The sequence below is a fragment of the Euleptes europaea genome, chromosome 8 (genome assembly GCF_029931775.1).
Source record: "Euleptes europaea isolate rEulEur1 chromosome 8, rEulEur1.hap1, whole genome shotgun sequence".
Classification (NCBI taxonomy): Eukaryota; Metazoa; Chordata; class Lepidosauria; order Squamata; family Sphaerodactylidae; genus Euleptes; species Euleptes europaea.
The window spans coordinates 40,795,080-40,817,533 of NC_079319.1; positions in this window are offsets into that span (position 1 = coordinate 40,795,080).

Sequence of the window (22,454 nt, forward strand, 5' to 3'; positions counted from 1 at the left end):
GCCAGTCACACACTCTCAACCTAACTATCATTACAGGGTGGTTGTGAGGGTAAAATGAAGGAGAGGAAAATGATGTAAAGCTCTTTAGGTCTGCATTGGGGAGAAAGGCAGGGTATAAATGAAGAAAGTAAATAAATAAATAAAGTTTTGATTCTATGTAGTTAACTTGGTACCATCTGCTTTGGCTGGCAGTACTTCTCAAAGTCATCAGACTGAAGTTCTTCCCAAGTTCTAAGAATCCAGCTTTTCTCAGCACTGTTACCTAAACTGAACTAAAACACCTGAGCAGGCTTCTGAGTAGACCTGCTTAGGACTGCCCTGCTAATTGCCTTTTTGCTCATGGTATCACACCACCTGCAATAGAAGAATTAAATACACACCCTGGCATCTGTTTACATTCCACTGTTTTTCCATTCACAGATTGTTCAGATGAAATATTTATTGTTTGCACGAAAGTTTCCTTTGAAGTCAAACTTGCCCAATGTGCTTCTTCGTCACACAATGCTCCAGGCCCTTTCCTGTATTTTGCCTGCTGACCCAGCAGAATGCAAACTTGCCCTCTTGCTAGCACAACCCCATACCTATTCTGATTTCTGCCTATAAAATTAAATTAGAGGGATGGAATTTACTTCATTTATGCCACTTTCTCACAGCTGGGCCAAATTAATCTTGAGTGGGTTTTTTACTAAAATTCTACCAGGGTGGCAATTGGCCCTGTAGATTCACAGGAAGGATTTAAAACACAGAACGTCTTGTGTCTGGGTAACCGCTGATGTACAAGAAAAGCATTCATCTTCCCATCACACCTAACTTGCCTCCTCCCTATTACTCACTCTAGGAGTGTGAAACCACAAAAGAGTGTAGAGTCACACCAGAGTAGGGGATTTTCCAGGCCCCAGATTCTCACAGATTTTTCAACATTCAGCTAGTTCATTCAAGAGCTGTGCTGCCGTTAGAACGAAAAGCACTGCCAAACTTGCCTACACCACCTGCGGCTCCTGTACATTTCATATGTAAAATCTGTTTTCTCTGCATGAACACACAAGGTATTTTAAAAACACATTTCAGTTTTAAATCCTTTTGTTTAGTTGAAGGAAAAAACATCCCCCCCTATTTTACTGTGTCTACATTTTACCCTGTTGTAAATTAAGACACCTGCAAGGAGAAACAGAGGTATAAAAGAAAAACAGAGAGGGCAAAGAACTCCTGTGCACCTATCAATCCTGTCACTTCTTTGGAATTAACTCAGGCTGATGGGTTATGGGGGTGGAGAAAGCATTGCTAACTGGAAATCTAGATTCTTGAAAGAACCAGTATATGCTGCTAAATAAAAAGTGCAGATTTTTGCTCACTGTTGGACCCAGATATCTCCTTTAATTTAAGTATCCAAGTATTTAATAGGCTTCATTCAGTACCTATTTTCTCAGCATAAATCAACAGTTGTTCGTGTTTGACATTTTTTACCAAATACTGGAGTATATTATCCAGCTGTAGGAATTTGGGTTTGGGGTAACTGCTTCTAAAATCCTGAAAAATTATAGCTTAAGGGAGCTTAATTTATATAATGTCCTTGAAAATATACAGGACTGTGTGTTAAATAATATATTCTTCATATGATAAAGTACCAGTAATACAATTTGAAATTTAGGATTTCCAGAATTCTTGAATGGGTTTCTGAAGGGGATAGCCAAAGTACTTAGTATTTGGTAAAAAATGTGAATAAATCACCTTCCTTCCAACAGCATGCTACTCACTCTCTGTAAGGAAAGTAACCCTACTGCTCTGTAAGATCTGTTTCCATCTGACTAACCTTTGAGGCTGTTTTAAATTGCAAAACCTGGCAAGCTTTTTTGGGGAGGCCTTTAGATTCAGTATAATTTCCGAATAACAGATTGTTCCATGCACAAAATAGAAGAAAAGGAGTTAGTGTTCTTTTTCTTTTTGCAGTTTTCACTTTGCGTTGCTCGTGAGGACCTTGTAGCACATAGTGAGACAAGACAGAGGAAATCACAACCCCCCCTGCCCCATAAATAGCTTGCCGCTGCCCATCTATAAACTCCACCTGCTGACACAGTGTCGTGGGTAGACACACTAATATCACCCTAGGGAGGAAGAGGGAAACCAACAGTGAGACAGGAAGAGGCTTGGCAATATATAAGTGAGTGTGCAGGAAGCAATAAAAGCCTGTAGAGAAGAAGGAAATTGAGTATGAGAATCCACTAGAATGTGATCGGTTGGTGGGGGAAAGAAAAGATTGCTGTTCACTTCTATAAGTCATACTCAGATTCACTTCAGTTTTCACTTTGCACTCATTTCCATTTCAGTCAGCATACACGCCAAACCTTGGACAAGCAGGAAAGGAAGAAGTTTCCACGGCCTGTTTTTAGTTGTGGTTTTGTAAAACCGAATTAGACCTAATTTGTTCTTTACGTTTTTGCCTACAGCTAGCTTTGGCAGACAGGTGGTGTGTTGCAGGAGGGCTGGGCTGACAATTTGGGTGAGGCCCCAAAGCTGCCTGGACATGTAGGATTTGTCTGTGCAAAACTAAATCCAAGTTTTTGAAGTTGAAAGTAGGGCAGGCAAAAAAAAAAGCAGGATTTTTGCTTAAATAGCCTTTACTGGAAGACCAGTCTTTCAAATGCATCAAGGAAATAAGGCCACCCTCACCATCAATGTGTCATGTACTGTAAACCAGGTCCCCAAAGTCATCGTGAAGCATATGTATTCAATTGCAGCCGTCTCATATTCATGATCTATGAAGTATGAAATTATCGTTATTGGCCAACAGTCAAGGCTTCCGTTGCAGGTAGAGCACCTTGGTGGTAGAAGAAGAAGAAGAAGAAGAAGAAGAGTTGGTTTTTATATGCCGACTTTCTCTACCACTTAAGGGAAACTCAAACCAGCTTACAATCACCTTCCCTTCCCCTCCACACAACAGACACCGTGTGAGGTAGGTGAGGCTGAGAGAGCTCTAACAGAACTGTAACTTGCCCAAGGTCACCCAGCTAGCTTTGTGTGTAAGAGTGGGGAAACAAATCCAGTTCACCAGATTAGCGTCCGGCGTTCATGTGGAGGAGTGGGGAATCAAACCCGGTCTCCAGATCAGACTCCACCGCTCCAAACCACCGCTCTTAACCACTACACCATGCTGGCTCTCTGAGAAAGGCATTTGTTTATTTGAACTTCCCCCAAATTTTGCAAAGTCTTCACAAAATATGTATATGTGTGGGTGGAGATGCACACCAGCACTGCTGCCCTGATTCTTCTCAATCCATAAACTGAAAGATCAAAAATGGAGGCAGTTCCTTAATGAGAAAGTGCAGACTACCATATCCATCCCTATAACTCTAGGAATTAGTGGTCAATTTCTATGTATGGCTTTAAATAAAACTTTCCCAGCATTTTTAACTCTGGATGTGCCCATTCTTTTGCTGTAGTTTTTCTGAGTCAGTGAGATCTACTTTATATTTAGAGATTTTTGTCTTGTCTCACATTAAAATAAATTACTTTCTTAGATCCCAAGATAATTGCTTCATTGGGATCTCAACAGACCCTATCAAAACACCTTCTACCCTACTAAATAAAAACCAGATTACGCCTGTAATTACTCTTATGCATCAAGATATGCTGCTAGATGCTGCAGAAGCCATCCTGGATTACCTTCCAAATGATGAGGAACCCCTGACTCTTTTAGATTGACATTTATTGACTCAGGGTAACATAAGATTTCTTACTTGGAACATTGCAGATTGGGCATCTAAAAGGGCTGATGCCTCCTTGAAAAAATGCATTGCCTTATTTGACATTATACTGTTCCAAGAAATCTGGGCTAGGGACAAGGTGATGGTAAATGGATACATCACATGTGAACTCCACACTTTGGTTGGGGGGGAAAGGGGCAGACTAAGTGGGGACTTGGCTATTCCTATCTCCAGAAAACTTCAGGCCATGGTCACTGAACTAGATTCATATGATCAGCGGGCCCAGGCTGCAGTTATTAAATTTAACCATAGTAGTCTCTTAGTCATAAACATTTACATTCCCCTCATTGATAAATCAAGGGTACAAGAGCACTGGTCCAAGTTTGGAGAGTACATAACCAATTTGCTTCTGATGTTTCCTAAAATTCCTGCCACTGCAGTAAGTGACCTTAATGCCAGAATTGCCCCTTCGGATGATGCGCTGTGTTTACACTTCAATGCTGCTTCTCCAGTACCTGAGACAGTAGATCTCCTTTTTCCCAGGCAGTCTAAAGACATAAAATCTAACCGGAAAGGATTTTGCTTAGCCTAATTAACTAATATATTAGATCTATTCATTTTGAATGGTGCAGTCATGATAAACATTCCTGGGGAACGTATATATTGGGCTGTGGATCCAGCACCACTGATTTGATTGAGATTTGGTGGTGATGGTGCTGCTGCAGTTGTCTTGTTTGTGGGCTTCCTAGAGGCACCTGGTTGGCCACTGTGTGAACAGACTGCTGGACTTGATGGGCCTTGGTCTGATCCAGCAGGGCCCAATTAAAGGTAGGAACATGTCTAGATAGTGACCACTTACCAATTGCCTTGATTTTAGAGACCAAGAACCAAATAGTCTACTTATGTTTGACACAGAATTAGCCTCAGATTCTGGCTCTAAAAGAATCAAATGGTCTAGGAAAATAAACAAAGTATGGGCCTTCTTTATTCTAACAAAGCCTCTCAGATGCATGACAAGATGATGACGGAGGAATCATCTGAGTTTGTCATGCAACATTGTTTTCAGTTAACATCCGGGTGGCAACTGGCGGTAATGAAAGCTGCCTCCTATCCTGATTGCCCAATGGTAAAACACACCTCGAAGCCCTGCTTCGACCATGAGCGTGTTATAGCCAAGAAACCATTCATATTACAATTTAATCCCTTTAGACTGAGTAACTCCAGAACTCTGAGTAACTCCTGAATTACAAGCTCAAAAATGATATAAAATGCTAATTAATTTTTAAAGAGAAGTGCTCAAAGGGCACTGTGGCTCCCGTTTATCCAGACAGCTAGATCTAAAGACTCTGTTTTCTGGCATATTGTTTCAGGAGCATTTCATGCAGAATCCCCCAAGATGTTTTGTGCCAACTCTTGGGAGACTTGTTTTCAAGCACTTTATGTGGCAGAGCTGCCTATAGGTGTTTCGCCTCATGTTGATTTAGAAAATCTTCCTCCCTGGCCCCTCAGTTACAATAACAGAAGTAAAAAAGGCTAATTGGCCAATTAAAGTTAGCAAAACCTCCAGGACATGACATAAGTCCTCCAGAGTTGATAAAAACAAACATTGTGTGGTAGGCACCATTTCTGTCCTGACTTTTTACGACTATTGACCAGACAGCATGGATCTCCTCTGATTGGGGCCTAGCCATTATTGTCCCAATATATTAAAAAGGGGATAAATCTAACCCCTCTAACTATTGACCAATGTGCTTGCTCAGAGTAGTGAGTAAGGTTTATACGCCAGGCACTTGTGCTAAAAGTTTGAGGACTGGTTAAATCGAGAGAATATCATAGTCAAAGAACAAGCGAGTTTTAGGCCCAGTCGCTCTACTCTAGATCAATGCCTGATTTTGTATCATCAAGCAATGAAATTTAGTACCAGGCCCCATGGGGCACTCTATGTGTCCTTTGTACATTACAAAATGGCTTTTGATAGTATCGCCTGGGATAGATTATGGGCTAAATTAGAAGCATCCTCAGTAGATTGCAGAATACTCATTGTTACTCATTTGTTGCACAAAAACAGTTTCTTGACTGTATAGGGTTGCCAACCTCCAGGTAATCGCAGAACATCTCCTGCTATTACTACTAATCTCCAGCCACTTTGGCAATTGCACTATATGGCATTTAAGTACCTCCCCTCCAAAATCCCACCCTCCTCAGGCTCTGCCCCAAAAATCTACCACCGGTTGTGAAAAGGGACCTGGCAACCCTATGACTGTAAGATGTAGCCAACAGGGCCACCTATCTTTCAGAGTCCCTGTTAAGAGAGGAGTTCATGCAAGCAGAGTGCCTTGCTTGCAATGGGCCCATGCAAAGTTTGGGTACCAATAGCTTTCTGTGGCCCATTGCAAGAATTCATTGGAATCTGAGTTTTCCTACAATTCTTGGGTGCGAATGCGGCCATTACAGAGTATGGAAAGAAAGTTTCACCTTGTTTTTACCACCTCAGTTCTGCCCTTGTCCTGCCATGACCCTTGTCTGCTTCTTCTCCCAGCTCAAGAGGAGGCAAATCTGCCTGTTTCTTTCCTCCGGGAAAAGCAACCACAGACAGGGTGTGTGTGTTTGGCTGCTGCTATCAAAGAAAATGAGGGTTGTGGTGGATGTATTGTGCTGGGAACACCCAGGGATTGCCTTGCCAGGAGCTTGCCAGGGCAGAGCAGGGCAAGGGATAGGAAAATGCTCAAAAGGTACTCTCCACATGCTGCAGTTTATGGTAGGGCATCTGCTTGCTTTTTCCAGAGGCTGAAGTGGCATAGAGACATATCTCCCTATAGGAACAAACATGGGTTTTACTGTTGTGGGAGGAGTTCTCCTTCTTCCACCTCTGTTTCTCTGTTGCCATGTGTATCTGGCTGGCTCCAACTCCAGTGTAGATTTTTTTTTTGCTTCCAGCCCCTCCAATTCAGGCAGCCTGCTTGGACCAGCGGCTGCATGCAACATGCTTACATCACTTCAAGGTTTATTCCCGGAAGCGTCGCATTGTGAAGGGGACCCTTACCACTCAAACCCCTGTGGGCCCCTTTGCGATGTTGCACTTCCAGGACTAAACCCGGAAGTGATGTAAGCACATTGTGCACAGCTGGCTGCCCCCAAAAACCTCCTGTCGGTGAAGATCTGGCAACCCTAAGGATGCTTAAGCCTTTCCCACCATTTCCCCAACCTAAAATGGCCCCTGAGGTTTTTGTTTGCTTCATTGTGGGATTGACATATCCTGAAGGGTACATGCAGATTTCTTTAAAGGGGCAAATAGCACCCCACGGGCTGTTTCAGGCCAGGAAAAGTGCATGAGGCAGGCTCATTGCACCTTTCTCATTGTGCTGCAATCCCAGTCTGAATTGTGCCCCAGCCCACCTGGTAATTGAGTTCCCAGTGGGGAACTGACAACTCACATCTGACTGAAAGTTCTCATGATGGACCCAGACATGTCCCAAGGACTTTGTAGTGTGTTTTTAGGTCCCAAGTAGCAAAGCTTGCCTTTCCAGTGGGGGAGAGTAACCTGCTGTGTGGGGCGGGGGAACTCTTTAAACAGGAGACACGCTCTGAGTCAGGTTTATCTTTCCTGTGAATTACTCTTCCCAAACTTTCACAGCATGACGCTACCAGGGTTGAGAGGAGCTGTAGTTTCTGTGGTCTCCTGAGCTAAATCAGAATGCTGAGAAAACTGCAGTTCCCCTTGAGCTCGGCAATCTACTATGTTCTGAGCATGCACCACCAGCAGCTTCTGGATGGCTGCCTATGTGATGATGAATGCTGTCAACTGTGCAAATATATTTGAAAGGCTGTTTGTTTAAAACTGCAAGCAAATCAGCAATGCGAGCATATGGGCTGCTTGACTTGAGAGAAAACACTGGGAGCAGAACAAATTCAATTCTCAGACACATTTGCGAAGCTTGCAGCATCACTACTATTTATTGGCAGAAGTACATTTTTTTTCCAAATAACGCGATAATTTGCTAGAATTAAACTTTAAAAAAAAGGATTTTGGGGGGAGACTCAGGGTGTGAATTTAAGCACATTTGTGTTATTGACAACCTGTATAGAATCCAAAAGTCAAAGACTGTGATCATGTATCATTTAATTTCAATGGGATTTAAGCAGTGTTGCTGGGTACAGGACTGCATCCAAAGCCTTTCTTATGGCTGTACAGGCCAGACAATGAAGCTCAGACAATTTGACCGGATTAAAACACACAGCAAAATGCTTCATAGATAAGGGTGCACTTTTAAACTGTTTAAAAGAACAAAAAATGCAGAAGGAGAAAACGGCCAAACGAAGCTTGCTTTGCCAGGACTGGAGGAAGGGAGAGTAGGAAAAGGTGAAGGGGGTGGAGGAGAGGCTGCAGGAGTATGTTGGGGGGGGGGAAGGGCGAGAAAGGGAATGCATGCCTTAGGAAGTACCCAATAGGAATCCTGGAGCAAGATTAACGGCTGCAGCAATAGACTAGAAGACAAAAGGTTTGATTTCAATTGATGCAAATTGGTTTCAGGACAGAATGAAGAGACAGATGGCCAAACTCTGCTCTCTGTCGCACTCTTGTAAACTTGGGGTGCCTTAACTGACTTTGGGCAGAATTACTCCACACTTGCTTTGATCCAAGAAAAAAAAAAAAAGCTAGTTTCAATACCCAAACCTTAGCTCTCCCCACAACCAGAATCCACACTAAGGCACGCTGGAATAACAAAATTAAATCCACATATGGCTCCTAATGATTATTTATCTCCTCCTGAAAAATTAACACTGATTTTTTTTTTTATGTTGGTTTGGGTAGAAAATTGGTCTTTCAAAAATGCTGGATATGCGCATGAGTTTACTATAAATAATCATTAGCAGTGCCATTTATTTGCTAAACTGCTGAAAACAGAGGAATCAGTGTTTACCGTTCCATGAACCCCTCTGTTTTCAGTGGCCTCTCTTTACTTCAGCTGACCTGGTAAAAAGAAGGAAGCCTCCAAGCTGGGCTGCTTCTGTAGTCCTCCCTCTTCCCCAGAATGCACTGTCACAACTTCCTAAGCCCAGGCTATATGGCTTGATTTCAAATCAGTTGGAATAAGGAAATGCTAGGCTAAACACTACAAGACAGATATATAAGAAAACGCAACGAAAACTCTGTGAGGAGGGGAAAGGAGAATGAAAAGAGTGGTATTACATACTCGCCGATATTTGACAAAGAAAAATAGGCACATTTGTTTCTGTGTCAAGTGAACAAGGGGCTCATAGAATGGTAGTGAGAAAGCTGCTTCCATAGGGTCTGGTGATATGCTCTACCAACGAATCTGTGGAATATTAACTTTAAAACATACTTTCCCCTAAAACTATGAAAGCTTATTTTCATATTTAGGTGCCATAAATCTACACATTTTTATTGCCACTCAACATCTTACTCCTATAATACTAAGGCATTCAGAAGTTTCGAATTATGTACACACAGCAAAGTTGTGGGATACAGATCCCAGGCAAAGCAAATGGCATCCAACCAGTCAAACAGGTAATATCTGTGGGTAACCTCCCACATTAGGGGATCAATTCAGCCCACAGTAGCCAGAGTAAATATAATTAGAAGTAGATGGAATGTCAGAAAGAGGCCAACTTAGGGTATAGCTATACTACACTTTTAAGCCAGTTTTACTTTCAGATTTTTGTACCAAAAGTAGGATTGCCAACTCTGGGTTGGGAATAGGCTTATCAGGTGCTGTGGGTCCACCGGCAAGAGCCTTCCTGTATCGCACAATGCACCCGCGTGCCTGGCGTACCTCACTTCCGGGTTTACTCGGAAGCGACGCGGACACTCTATCAATCACTGCCCAAATTCTATGGTTTCGGTGGAGGTTTGCTAGAGCATCCGTGTTGCTTCCGGGTAAACCCGGAAATGACATGGGTACATTGCGAGGGCGTGCGTGCACAAGTTGTCCGCCGGCCCTCAGCTGCTCGACGGGCAGCCCAGTGGATTGGCAGGATTTTACCCGCCACCACCGGGCAGTTGGCAACCCTAGTTGGGAAATACCTGGAGATTTCGGGGTAGAGCCTAGGGAGAGCAGTGTTTAGGGGGAGGGAGGGATCTCGGTGAGGTATAATTCCATACAGTCCACTCTCCAAAGCAGCCACTTTGTCCAAGAGAACTGATGTCTGCTGTCTGGAGATCAGTTGTAATTCCAGGGAATCTCCAGGCTCCACTTGGAGGCTGGCAAATGTATACCAAAAACATCTGGGAATCAAAGTTTGGTGACAGATGGCACTGTGAAAAACATACCTAATTCAAAAAAGTACATTCATAAGGGAGAGCATGACAGTTAAACTGGTTTTCAGTACCTATATGATCAAGTATAACCTCTTCAGAAATATGATATCCTTTCTTATAGTTCCATCTCATCAGAATAGTTCTGTTGGATAAATTTACCAAATAGAAGTGGGTGATGTCCCACTACTATGCTCAAATTCCTGCTGCTGCTGATGTTTAGGGCAGGAGAAAAAGTGGGGTGGATGGTATCTGACCCAGAATCATAGAATCATAGAGTTGGAAGGGACCACCAGGGTCATCAAGTCCAGAGGAATCCCCTTCCTCTGGCTCCTGTTTCTCACCATAATTTCTTTGGCCAACAGGAGAAAAATAATGTACAAAATGCCATTGGTGATGGCATGATGTTACTTCTGGGGAAAACCCCAGAAGTGACCTCACACTATCTCCTGACAGTGCTCCCCACCCCCGCAGCATCCTTCTGGTTGTCATGCCAAGCCAGGCAACACTAATTCCACTCTCTTGGCATTACACAAACGATGCAAAGGTAATAGGGCTTTATTATAACAGAATGGTGCAGGAAGATGCTTTAATAAAAGGAAAAGGATTGTGGTAGGGTCGTCAGGTCCCTCTTCACCACCAGCAGGAGGTTTTTGGGGCGGAGCCTGAGGAGGGTGGGGTTTGGGTAAGGGACTTCAATGCCATTGAGTCCAATGGCCAAAGTGGCCATTTTCTCCAGGTGAATTGGTCTCTATCGGCTGGAGATCAGTTGTAACAGCAGGATTGTGGACTATACTACTGTGTATAGTATGTACTATTTGTTGCTGTATATCAGCTATATACTAATAGCGAAGTTGGCCAAATCTGAAGATACTGAAATCCAGAGACTGGAGCAGTGAAAGGGCAAGCCATGTTAATACTTATGCTCTGTTTCAATTTTGTTCTAGATTTTTATGTGGTTTTAGTTTCTGGAATCCTAATCCTATCACATTGCTTATTGGATATCCTATCCTATTGACTACATTGACTTACACTATGTAATCCTCCTTGAACTATAAATAATGCAAATAAAGAAATAAGACAAGTACCTGCCCTGTGAAGGTTGCAGTCTAAAATTTGGCATATGAGGAAGGAAAGGGGCGGGGGGGGGGTAAAGCAGGTATAAATAAAGAATATCCATTCATTACAGTTACATGGTGTTTAGGTTAAATGTTGATAGGAAAGCACAGGAGTCAAAGGCTTTATGGAAAAGGGTGAACTGATATCTATTGGCTGGAGATCAGTTGTAATAGCAGGAGATCTCCAGCTAGTACCTGGAGGTTGGCAACCCTGTTCTGAGAGCCAGCATCGTGTAGTGGTTAAGAGTGGCAGACTCTGATCTGGAAAACCAGGTTTGATTTCCCCACTTCTCCACATGAAACCTGCTGGATGACCTTGGGCCAGTCACAGTTCTCTCAGAACTCTCTCAGCCCCAACAACCTCACAAGATGCCAGTTGTGGGGAAAGGCCAGGTATGTGATTGTAAGCCTCTTTGAGACTCCTTAAGGTAGAGAAACGTGGGGTATAGAAACCTACTCTTCTTCCTAGTAATATAAAGATAGATAAGCAAACCTTCTTGAAAAGGAGATGTCCCTTGTCCCCTGGGTCACTATTTTGAGGATCATTTTGGGCTGCACAGAAAAGGAGGAGGTGAGAAAGACCTATTCTGATGGAAATCCCAGTGGTAGCAATTTACTGTGGGGCCCAAATCAATGTGAGTAAATGACGTTGTGGCAGGAATATACTGTTATATATTGCTTGAGTTAAATATATTCCATCTGCATTGGCCACAGTTTCCTTGCTCAGGTTGCCTGTCACTAGTGCTTCTACCTGGCTGCTGTTTTCTGTTGTGTGTGTGTGTAAAGTGCCGTCAAGTCACAGCCGATTTATGTCAACCCCTTATGGTGTTTTCAAGGCAAGAGACTAACAGAGGTGGTTTGCCAGTGCCTTCCTCTGTATAGCAACCCTGAATTTCCTTGGTGGTCTCCCATCCAAATACTAACCAGGGCTGACCCTGCTTAGCAGCTGGGATCTGATGAGATCAGGCTAGCCTGGGCCACTGCAGAGCAAATCCACCACAAATTAATACTGCCTGATGCTAGGACAAGCTCAAACCTAGCCTGGTCTATAGTTGCACCTTGCTGGCTCACATTGGGGGTTAGGCTAAAGAAAGATGATGCCAGGTTTGAAGGTTTTGGGAGTATTTTGGGAGTAAAGACCTCACCTGGGTAAGAATGATCAAATTCATAAGTATCCAGTTTTAGAAAACCAACAGATCTGATCATATGAAACCGTCATGTGGTATGGAATGATACTACAGTAAACAACCAACAAATTAATTATTCTATGATATTTGTATGCATGGAATGCTAAATGCTCTGTCATTATTAATTCATTAGGCATTCATTGTAATTATCCTGCTTGTAATGAATTCATTTAGTATTAATTTGGATGTCACATGTACAGAGCTGCTGTAGGAACTGCCATGCAATTCAGCATTAATTAATCTAGCTTTAAAATGAAATGTTAATAATCAATTCACATTATCAAGATGCTTAAACTTCTGCCAGCATTTTTATTATCATTATTATTATTTATGAACTGTAGGAAGTAGAATATTATGCAACTGCTGTTATCTTTCTTCCTCTCCCTGCATGACAGTACACTTGGTCTACACTTCCATATATCAACACAGCCTTGCCTCCCTGATTTGTGTAATCAATACACAATGTCCTTATCTCTAAAGAAGTCACCATGTATTTACAGTCATTGGCAGATCATTATACATATAGTATATGTACTAGTATTTCAGCCAGTTCTTTCTCAGTATTACTGAAAACACACACACACATATGTGAGCAACAAATTATAACGACTTGCCAGTTGCTGGAGTTATTCCAGAATCTGAAGAAATAGTAAATTCTAACTTCTTTAAATCTTGATTTTCAATTACTGGATTTATTCAGCTACTAAAATGAGATTTCATATAGTAGGAATGTATTGATAAAAGATTTTTGGCTGTCAGCAATAAGCATATTTTTGCGCCTTCAGAACACATAGTTCTACATCTGCCTTTTTAGTATTACTGTCTTTCTTGTATTGCTTGCTGTGTATTCTACTTTTTGAACCTGAAAAAGCAAGTTATAACCTAGGAAAAGATTATACCATATTTTAAAAGTATTCAGAAAAAAAGGTGCTCCTGAATTCCAACCTTCTGATTAACATGACTATCCAAATACATCTTTGGACGGTGGGTTGGATGGTATAACCTGCTAGAAGACCTCACTCACTAAACGGAGCTTTCCCATTTCTTTCCTTCTGTAGCTCCTGAGCCCCTTGAAACACTTCCCCTGGGTTCTGGAGACCCCAGGAACAGCACTGGCTGCTATGGGGGTGGTCTGCAGAAGAGGAGGGACTAAGAACAGATCATCCCTCTCCCTCGATCTGCAGAAATGAATCCTAGGATTCAGCTCAGTTTTTCCTGTCCTTTGCATCATCCAAATAATGTCCTCTGGGAGAATATGGTTGTGCTCCACTGTATTTTCCAACAGGATTCTTTGTGGTGACTTTACAGCAGTTTTGCAGAACTATATGCAATTCAGTGAGATAAGTGTTGTTTTCCAGTTAGAAGTCATTTGCTGCTTTGGTCTAAAGCAAACAAGAGAAGCTAAACCCCCAAAGGCCAAATCAGAAGCAGAAAATATTTTGTTATTTGTTTGTTCTACCTTAAATTTCCTTCTGTGGCCTTTTATGCAGGGATGTTTCCCTTGCTTCGGGGCTTCCTTTTGATTATGCATGCCTTTTCCGCCCATCAGAAGTCGCTTAGTTCTCCCCGCGCATTTTGCCTGTGTTTTCCAGATGCTGTTTTAGCCAGAAACTGGAAAATATGGGCAAAATGAAGGGGGAGAGCAAGGCAATCTCTGCCGGGCAGAAAAGGCATGCATAATCAAAGGAAGCCCCAAAACAGTGTGGGTGGGTGGGTGACCGCAGGGAAACATCCCTGAATAAAAAGGACTTATCTCCAGATAATGGGTTGGACCCTGTTCAAAATTTCCACTTGGGCTGCTTTCACAAGCAGGAGGTGTAAGAAAAAGGCTTAAGTCAGACTTACTGTATCCCCACTTGTATCACTGCTTGTGCAAGATCTTGTGCAACCAATTTCTGGGCACTTTATAAGGAAGAAAGGGTTAGCTGTTGCACAAAATCTTGTGCAAAAGGAACTGCACTAAGGCCATTTATGTTTCTGTTTGTGCCTCCAAGACAGTTTTTGTAAACATTTCCTAGCATGTTACAGAAGCATTTCATTGGTGTTGTACAGCTCACAAAACGCAATAGATGCAATTAGGGTCAAATCCCATTGATTCAAATGGGGCTTAAATGTCACTAACTTTCTGCAGATCAGTATCACAGGCTGTATGCTATGCCTGTCCCAGAACGGAATTGTTGCGCCTATTTTTGTTAATGCTTGATTTCTGAATCCTAGGAACAGATTTCTGACTCTGAGGTCTTTCGCATTCAGGAATTCCCCCTTGATATAACAATCAGTTTGCATACAGAAAGTACTGCACTGGAAAAAATAATAATGCACATCATAAGAACGTAAGAAAGGCCATGCTGTATCAGACCAAGGCCCATCAAGTCCAGTAGACTGTTCACACAGTGGCCAACCAGGTGCCTCTAGGAAGCCTACAAACATGACGACTGCAGCAGTACCATCCTGCCTGTGTTCCACAGCACCTAAGATAATAGGCATGCTCCTCTGATCCTGCAGAGAATAGTAGCTTTTATCAGAAACACAGTGTGAGCCACCTTTAAATAATTTTTTTTGTCTTTTTCTTGGGATATGACAGTATGATGTATAATGACCTATCATGCTCATTTCCTTCATGCATTCTTAGCTCTACAGTAGCAGCCTCAGACTGATGGTTATCTTATGAAAACACAAAATGATTTGTTTATTACTAAGGGTTTGTTTAACACTGTCACCATGACCTATATCCATTAGTAACCTCAGGAATTCTTAAAGGGACACTGGTCCCATTACCTGCTGTTTTTGGTTCTGCCCCATCATTGCCGAGCGCTAAGGCAAATGCTTCTAAGAGCCTTTTATAAATTATATATATGGAACCCACCCTCTCCATCAACCTTCCTTCCTATATGAGAAATCTTGTCTGGACAAAGTTCAGCTCATGCAAGTTCAGTTCTTACCACGCATGCATCTAAAGTAAGCTCCCCACACAATTGCTAAATACATCTCACACTTTCCCTTCTGCTCTTCTTCTGCCCACAAGAGTCAGTTTTTGAGTTCAGACGCTTCAATGAACAGAAGGATATATGTGGGAGTTGCTGGCTCATCCTGGCCAGGAAGAAGAAGATCACTTTGTGAGTGGGCATAGACATAGAAACAGTTTTGGTTCATTACTTTTCCCATTCATTTTCATTTTTTTCTTTTTTCTTTATTCATCCATTCATTGGAAACCATATATGCCACTTCTCCAGAGCTCTACTTGAGGCCATTTATAAGGTAAAAACAATACAATAAAATAATAAAACTAACAGCATAAAAACAAGCCAAGGCATAAAAACGGCATAAATTTCCACAGCAGCCAAAGATGAGAGTTATAAAATAGTCCTCATTCCACTACACTTCTTCCTTTTCTGGATAGGATTTCTGCCCCCTCTCTACCTATCTTTTTTTTAATTTAATTTTATTTATTTTTTTGGTATGCTAGCCTGATCTCATCAGATCTTGGAAGCTAAACAGGGTCAACCCTGGTTAGTATTTGGATGGGAGACCACCAAGGAATACCAAGGTCGTGAGGCAGAGGCAGGCAATGGCAAACCACTTCTGAACATCTTTTGCCTTGAAAACCCTATGGGGTTGCCATAAGTCAGTTGTGACTTGACGGCCAAAAAAAGGCAGTCATCATTTATTGATCTGGCCAATTGGGGGAAGTGGCAGTGGCTGCTTACTTGCATACATCAAAGAATATTGCCCTGAGTTGTAGCATCCAAACTCAGTGCATGTCCTTAGCTAGCATTTGTTTTGTTGATGTTTATTTAATTGCTGCCGTATCTCCAGTTCCAGGTCCTTCCTTCTCCCTTCTCATTTATGTGGCAAGAAAACTTAAGCTATGATCCTGTTCACAGCTTTCCTTGAATTTTTGGTATCGCAGATTTATACAGCCTGCATTGAAGAGACAGCCCTGAGTAAGAAGATATAGCAGGGCTTCCAATCATCCAGGGCAGTATATTTGCTTTTATATTAAAACAGCATAGAGACACGCACAGAAAGAGAAGTGAATGGAGGGGGTTTTGCTGGAGGATGAACTCTGGTTCTCCCCACTAATTCCAAAATCATTGAGAAGGCTGTTTTTTAAAGCAGACAGCAAAGCTCTCTCTCTCTCTCACTTACTGCTTTTAAAACTTCCATTCGCTCTAAGAACACAGGATTTCCAAATTACTGAAGGCAGACAGGTGGGATTTTAATGCTAGAAGTGTATTTTCCCTTTAAATTTTTTTTTTACTGACTGCATTTTTTAATGGCAGGGAAAGCCACCGTCAATTTGAGTCCTAAAATCCTTAGCCCTACACCGTGGTGCCTCCATTTCGGGCACAGCAAATGGCCTGCAAAGGCCATCTGTTGCTCTGCTGAAATCTTTGAATAAGAGGGAGAAAGAGGAGGAGATGACTGATAAATCAGAGCTCTCCTGAAACATTTATATGCATAAATATTACATCTGAAATGGCTCCATGTGACAGATGAGAACAAGGAGTTCTTTTCATATCCCAGAAAGAGCCGGTAGAATGCTCCCCCCTCCATCTCCAAAACAATAGGGAATCCTGAGTGTGAAGAAACATTGATAATTATTTTATATTTCTAAAAGAAACATACTTGAATATCCTGTTGGAGGAATGGTGAAATAGTACTCTGGACAGAATGCTGAGTTTGACTGTGGGAGCCAGGGGTTCAAATCTTCACCAAGTCATGGAAATCATTTAATAACACTTCTATTGTCTCTATCTCTGTTCTTCCTCACAGGGTTTTGTAAGGATTACTGCTATGAGATTTCTAAAACACTTTGCATATCTGGCACTCAAAGGCATATTGTACCAGAGTTTTAGCAGTCATAACTACTAGCTTTAATCCATGATTTTGCCTAAAAAATCCCATTTAAAGAAACAGCAATTACCACATCTTAGTAATTAATTCCTTATGTCAAGAGCAAATTCCATTAATTTGCTCGCTCCTTTGGCAACTCTATATACACACAGTACACATACCTTGTCCAGCTCTGCTGCAGCGATCTGGTACCACAAGGCAAACTGCATCAACAGGGAAAGAAACTGGTGGGCTACGATGGGCTTGAGAAATGGCACATTGGACCATCAGCAGTTTTGCCTTCCCATGCTGGAACATGCTTGTGCTGTGCTGTAGTGCGAGCTCGTGGGGGGGCTGCTTTTGCTGCCTTTGCGTAGGTCTAAGTCAGGGGTGTTGAACCAGCATGGTGTAGTGGTTAAGAGCGGTGGACTCTAATCTGGAGAACCGGGTTTGATTCCCCACTCCTCCACATCAGCAGCAGATGCTAATCTGGAGAACCGGGTTGGTTTCCCCACTCCTATACATGAAGCCAGCTGGGTGACATTGGGCTAGCCACAGCTCTCTTAGAGCTCTGTCAGCCCCACCTACCTAACAGGGTGTCTATTGTTGGGAGGGGAAGGGAAGGTGATTGTAAACTGGTTTGATTCTCAAGTGTTAGAGAAAGACAGCCTATAATAACCAAGTCCTCCTCCTCTTCTTCTTCTTCATTTGTTATGAGGGCTGGATATGACATAAATGTCACTTGGTCAGGCCGAGCCAGGCCTTACCAGTCCAGATCGGGAGTGAGGGGGGGAGGGGTGGCTGCCTCGGCTGGTGAGCCTACAGCAGGCTCACCAGCCCAGATCAGGACTGGGTGTGTGTGTGGCTGCCTCAGTTGACTCGCAGGCTGGATAAGAGCTCTCAAGGGGGCGGTTTGACACCCCTGGTCTAAGTTACAGTGCTGGACCAAGAGGACATGCTCTCCCTTTGCTACTGCACAGCAGAGCAAAACACTGGATGGAAAGGTATTGATTTCTTCAGCATAAAATAAATGAATATGGATTAAACAGACAACTCAACAGCAATTCCATTAGTTCCAAGTATGCAAAGTCAACTTAAAAAAAATTGGTAACATTGGTTTTACCTATCCAAAGATAGACAATTTTCTTCTGATGCTAAAAACATTTTTTTTTAACTAGTAATGCATTGATGGTCACATAAACCGCATTGTCACAGAGAGACCTTTTCAAACTTGCAGCCTCCGTCTCTAAAATAAATGGCCTTTCACCAACTCACAGAGAGAGATTGGCACCTGGTAATGAAAGTATTGCTTCCTGGATATGTTGGGTAAACATCATTTTGATTAAATCGTTTGGGGTTTAATAAAGAAGAATTGAGGCTACAGCTACACAACAAGATTGGTTGGCCGTGTGTCAGGAGCAAAGCAGATCTTTCCTTTTGTTAATTTTCGCCACCCATCTCAGTGTTTGCGTATTCTAGGATCATTTTTGAAAACAGCTTCCAGAAATGCTATCATGAAGTTGATCTAGGACAAATTTAAGACACATATAACTTGCTTATATCATTTTTATTCTGGAATGTGCATCTCAGGCTATCCTGATTCCTTACCACAGTTTCTCCATTTTTGTGCTACATGACTCATTCCACTATTGTAGAGACAGGAATTCAGTGACAAGTCATATTTTTTCTCAACATTGACCTACCAGCCCATAAAAATGCTCCAGTGCCAGCATTATGGACTAAAGGCAGAGCCTTCTCTAATACTGGGAGTCATGAGGAAAGGAGAATTCAGATTCAGGGCTGGGAATAGGGTTGCCAACTCCGGGTTGGTAAATACCTAGAGATTTTTGGGGTGGAGCCCGAAGAGGGTGGGGTTTGGGGAGGAGAGGGACTTCAGTGCCATAGAGTCCAATTGCCAAAGTGACCATTTTCTCCAGGTCATCTATCACTATTGGCTGGAGATCGGTTGTAATAGCAGGAGATCTCCAGCTAGTACCTGGAGGTTATGAAAAAGAAAATTTGTGCTGAAATGGATAAGTCTAGCAAAAAGGAAACAGCATGGTGGCCAAGAAATAAGGTCTAATGTCAATATACTGTAAAGTCATGAACATGTACAAAAATGCACAACCTACATTATCCAGCTGTGCCAATATACAAGTCCTAAACTGAATCAATTGTCATAAATGGATTTGCTGTATAGCACACAGAAAGGACAATGCAATGAAAAGGTAATGTACAAGTCTTAAAGGAATATAGTGATGCACAAAACTTCAAGCAGCAATAGTTCAATAGAATGAAGGAACAATAGTTCAAAAGTAGACACAAAAGGTTAAGGCCAGCTTCTTGGTCCCTTTCGAGCCATGAAGCTTCCTTCATCAGTTGCTTTGAGGAATGAAATTGACATGCGCTGTGTCTGCGTGTTCTTGTGCATGAAGTAAATTCTCATTATTATTTTAGCACTTAATGCCACTTAATGCCACAAGCCATTTCAACAGAAGTACATAAGAACATAAAAAAGGCCATACTGGATCAGACCAAGGCCCATCAAGTCCAGCAGCCTGTTCACAACCAGGTGCCTCTAGGAAGCCACAAACTAGACGACTGCAGCAGCACCATCCTGCCTGTGTTCCACAACACCCAAGATAATAGGCCTGCTCCTCTGAAACTAGAGAGATACTAGTACCTTTCTACCAGTTGCTTACTAGAATGTCTTCTATAATGCGCCTCAGCGACAACACTGGCTGAGTCTGGGTTCAGTGGGCCCCTGCAGAGCAGCCTCAAAGTCGCCACTCAGCTCAGACCAGCTGGTGGAGTTGGAGGAGGAGGTAACCCAGAGGTTTATGCTCACCATTCAGTGTTCTCTGGGTCCAAGCCAAGAAGCCCTACTGCACTCCCAGTGCTGCTTTTGGTGGCCTGCAGCTTTCCAGGGCACTGGCTGACTGGGCACTTTTCCTGGTAGTGCCCTGGTAGGACCAGCCTTTTCCTGCTCAAACCAGCACTCAGAATTGGAGAGGGATGCTTAGGGACTAAGCTGTGGTCACTCGGAGAACTCTATTTGGAATGCCCCCCAAATAAGCCCATCCCACACAGTCTACTGCATTGTGGAGACAGCCCAAGCTTTGGTGGTATTCCTGTTTGCTTGTCAGCTCCTCGTCTTCCTCTTGTAAAGGCAAAACTAACTGCTGCCAACAGATAGAAAAAAGCCCATTGGCTATCTGATGGAGCTGACTGTATGGGTGTCTCGGGCTCCTTTCCTTGCAGGCTGTTAGAACTGAAGGGCCATTAAACCAAACAAAAATCAGAAAACTCAGGAACAACAGTCTCCCATAGGAGTCACTAATAGGATGGAGAAACTTTTGAAAAAACATAACCTACAAACAGTGTTTAAACCCACCAAGAAAATACAACAAATGCTACGATCAGCAAAAGACAAAAGAGACCCCCTCACCTCTGCAGGAGTATATCGTATACCTTGCAGCTGTGGAGAAGTTTACATCGGGACCACAAAACGCAGCATACAAACAAGGATAAAAGAACATGAAAGATACTGCAGACTTGGCCAACCTGAGAAATCAGCAGTGGCTGAACATGGACTGACACAAACAGGACACAGGGTCTTATTCCAAGACACTGAAAGACTGGACAATTCTACCAATTATTTTGTCAGATTGCACAGAGAAGCCATTGAAATTCATAAACATCAGCACAACTTTAACAGAAAAGAGGAGAGTTTAAGAATGAATAAGGCTTGGCTTCCTGTTCTGAAAACCTCCAGACTAACAACGGCAACAGTCAACAATAGCCATGCAGATTAGCCTTGGATTACACACATTAACAGATCACTTCAGGATACAATGGTTCCATATTAACAGACCATACCCTCATTAGCACATTATCTTGATACTTACAGGACAATGATTAGCACATTACTTTTGCAGGACAATACTCAGCTCAAACCCAACCCCTTTCTGACTATATATTTCTCTTCCTACACACTTGACACTGAGAGACACTGTCCTTCAGTGTTAATCCTCTGAAGATGCCTGCCACAGTTGCTGGCGAAACGTCAGGAAAGAAAATTCCAAGACCACGGTTACACAGCTCGGATAACCTACAAGAACCAATGTTAGAACTGTGTTTAGGTGCTTGTCTCAACTGGGTGGAGCCTGAGGAGGGTGGGGTTTGGGGGGAGGGACTCCAATGCCATAGAGTCCAATGGCCAAAGCAGCCATTTTCTCCAGGTGAACTGATCTCTATCAGCTGGAGATCAGTTGTAATAGCAGGAGATTTCCAGCTACTACCTGGAGGTTTGGAAATCTGCACAGGAGCCAGTGAATATTACAAAATGCAAATATTTATATAAATCACTACAACATATAACATAGAGTCACAGCTATTCACTTACTGAAACTAACAACCTAAACAATCTATCCTACTATATACAATGTATATTACAACAATCTGGCTGGAACAAACCAGACTGAAGATTCAATGTATAGGTTTAGTCCTTAAGTCATTTTCAATCTTCACAGGGAAGTTCTTGGTTCCTCTTCAAGCTTTGAAATAGTATTTCTGACTTTACCAAGAGATGATGTCAAAAACTGAAGAGGGGATACTGCTGTTTTGAATTCTTTGGCTTCAAATTTCTTCATCAGTCCCTTGAAAATCAGTCATCATGTAATATCTTCAGCTTACATATTGCATGTTTGCTAAAAATTCAAGCAGGATAAATTTCAGCCAGTTCCCACGTAGGGTAACATAAATGTGTAGGGTGGAGGGGGTAGCGTCTTGCCAGATTACTTTAAAAATTAGGAAAATGACATGAACATCAGGTGGGGATAACAAACCCAGTTGTAATATCTCAGAGGTCCTTGTGGTTCTATTTGAGAGACTGTCCTGGAGTTTTTAAATAAAAATGTAGGGCCTTCCAAGCCTATCTGGATGTCATATTGACTGACATTGAATCTTCTCATGCTTGGAAAATATTCTGCCTCATTTCAGAAATATGGAGATTGGTTATGATTACTCAGTAGTGAGTTGCATTCGTACAATGTTTATTATTTTACTTTTCCAGAGTTGAGCCATGGAACTGAGAACAGTTCTGATGCAAGTTCTGGAGAGCGGTGGCTAAAATTAAATTAGAACCTTAGCTTTGTCCTAATGACCAAAATATTGAGATCCAGACTATGGGTGACTGGCAGTTCCCTTGTGGGTCTTCTTCCCAATAGTTTGTTACATGAAAAAGTAGTCAGCTGAAAATAAAGAACAGACTGGAAATGAGTTGGGTGAACAGTTTAGAGTAGACAAACAAAAGGAATGGAAAGGGTTCATAGGG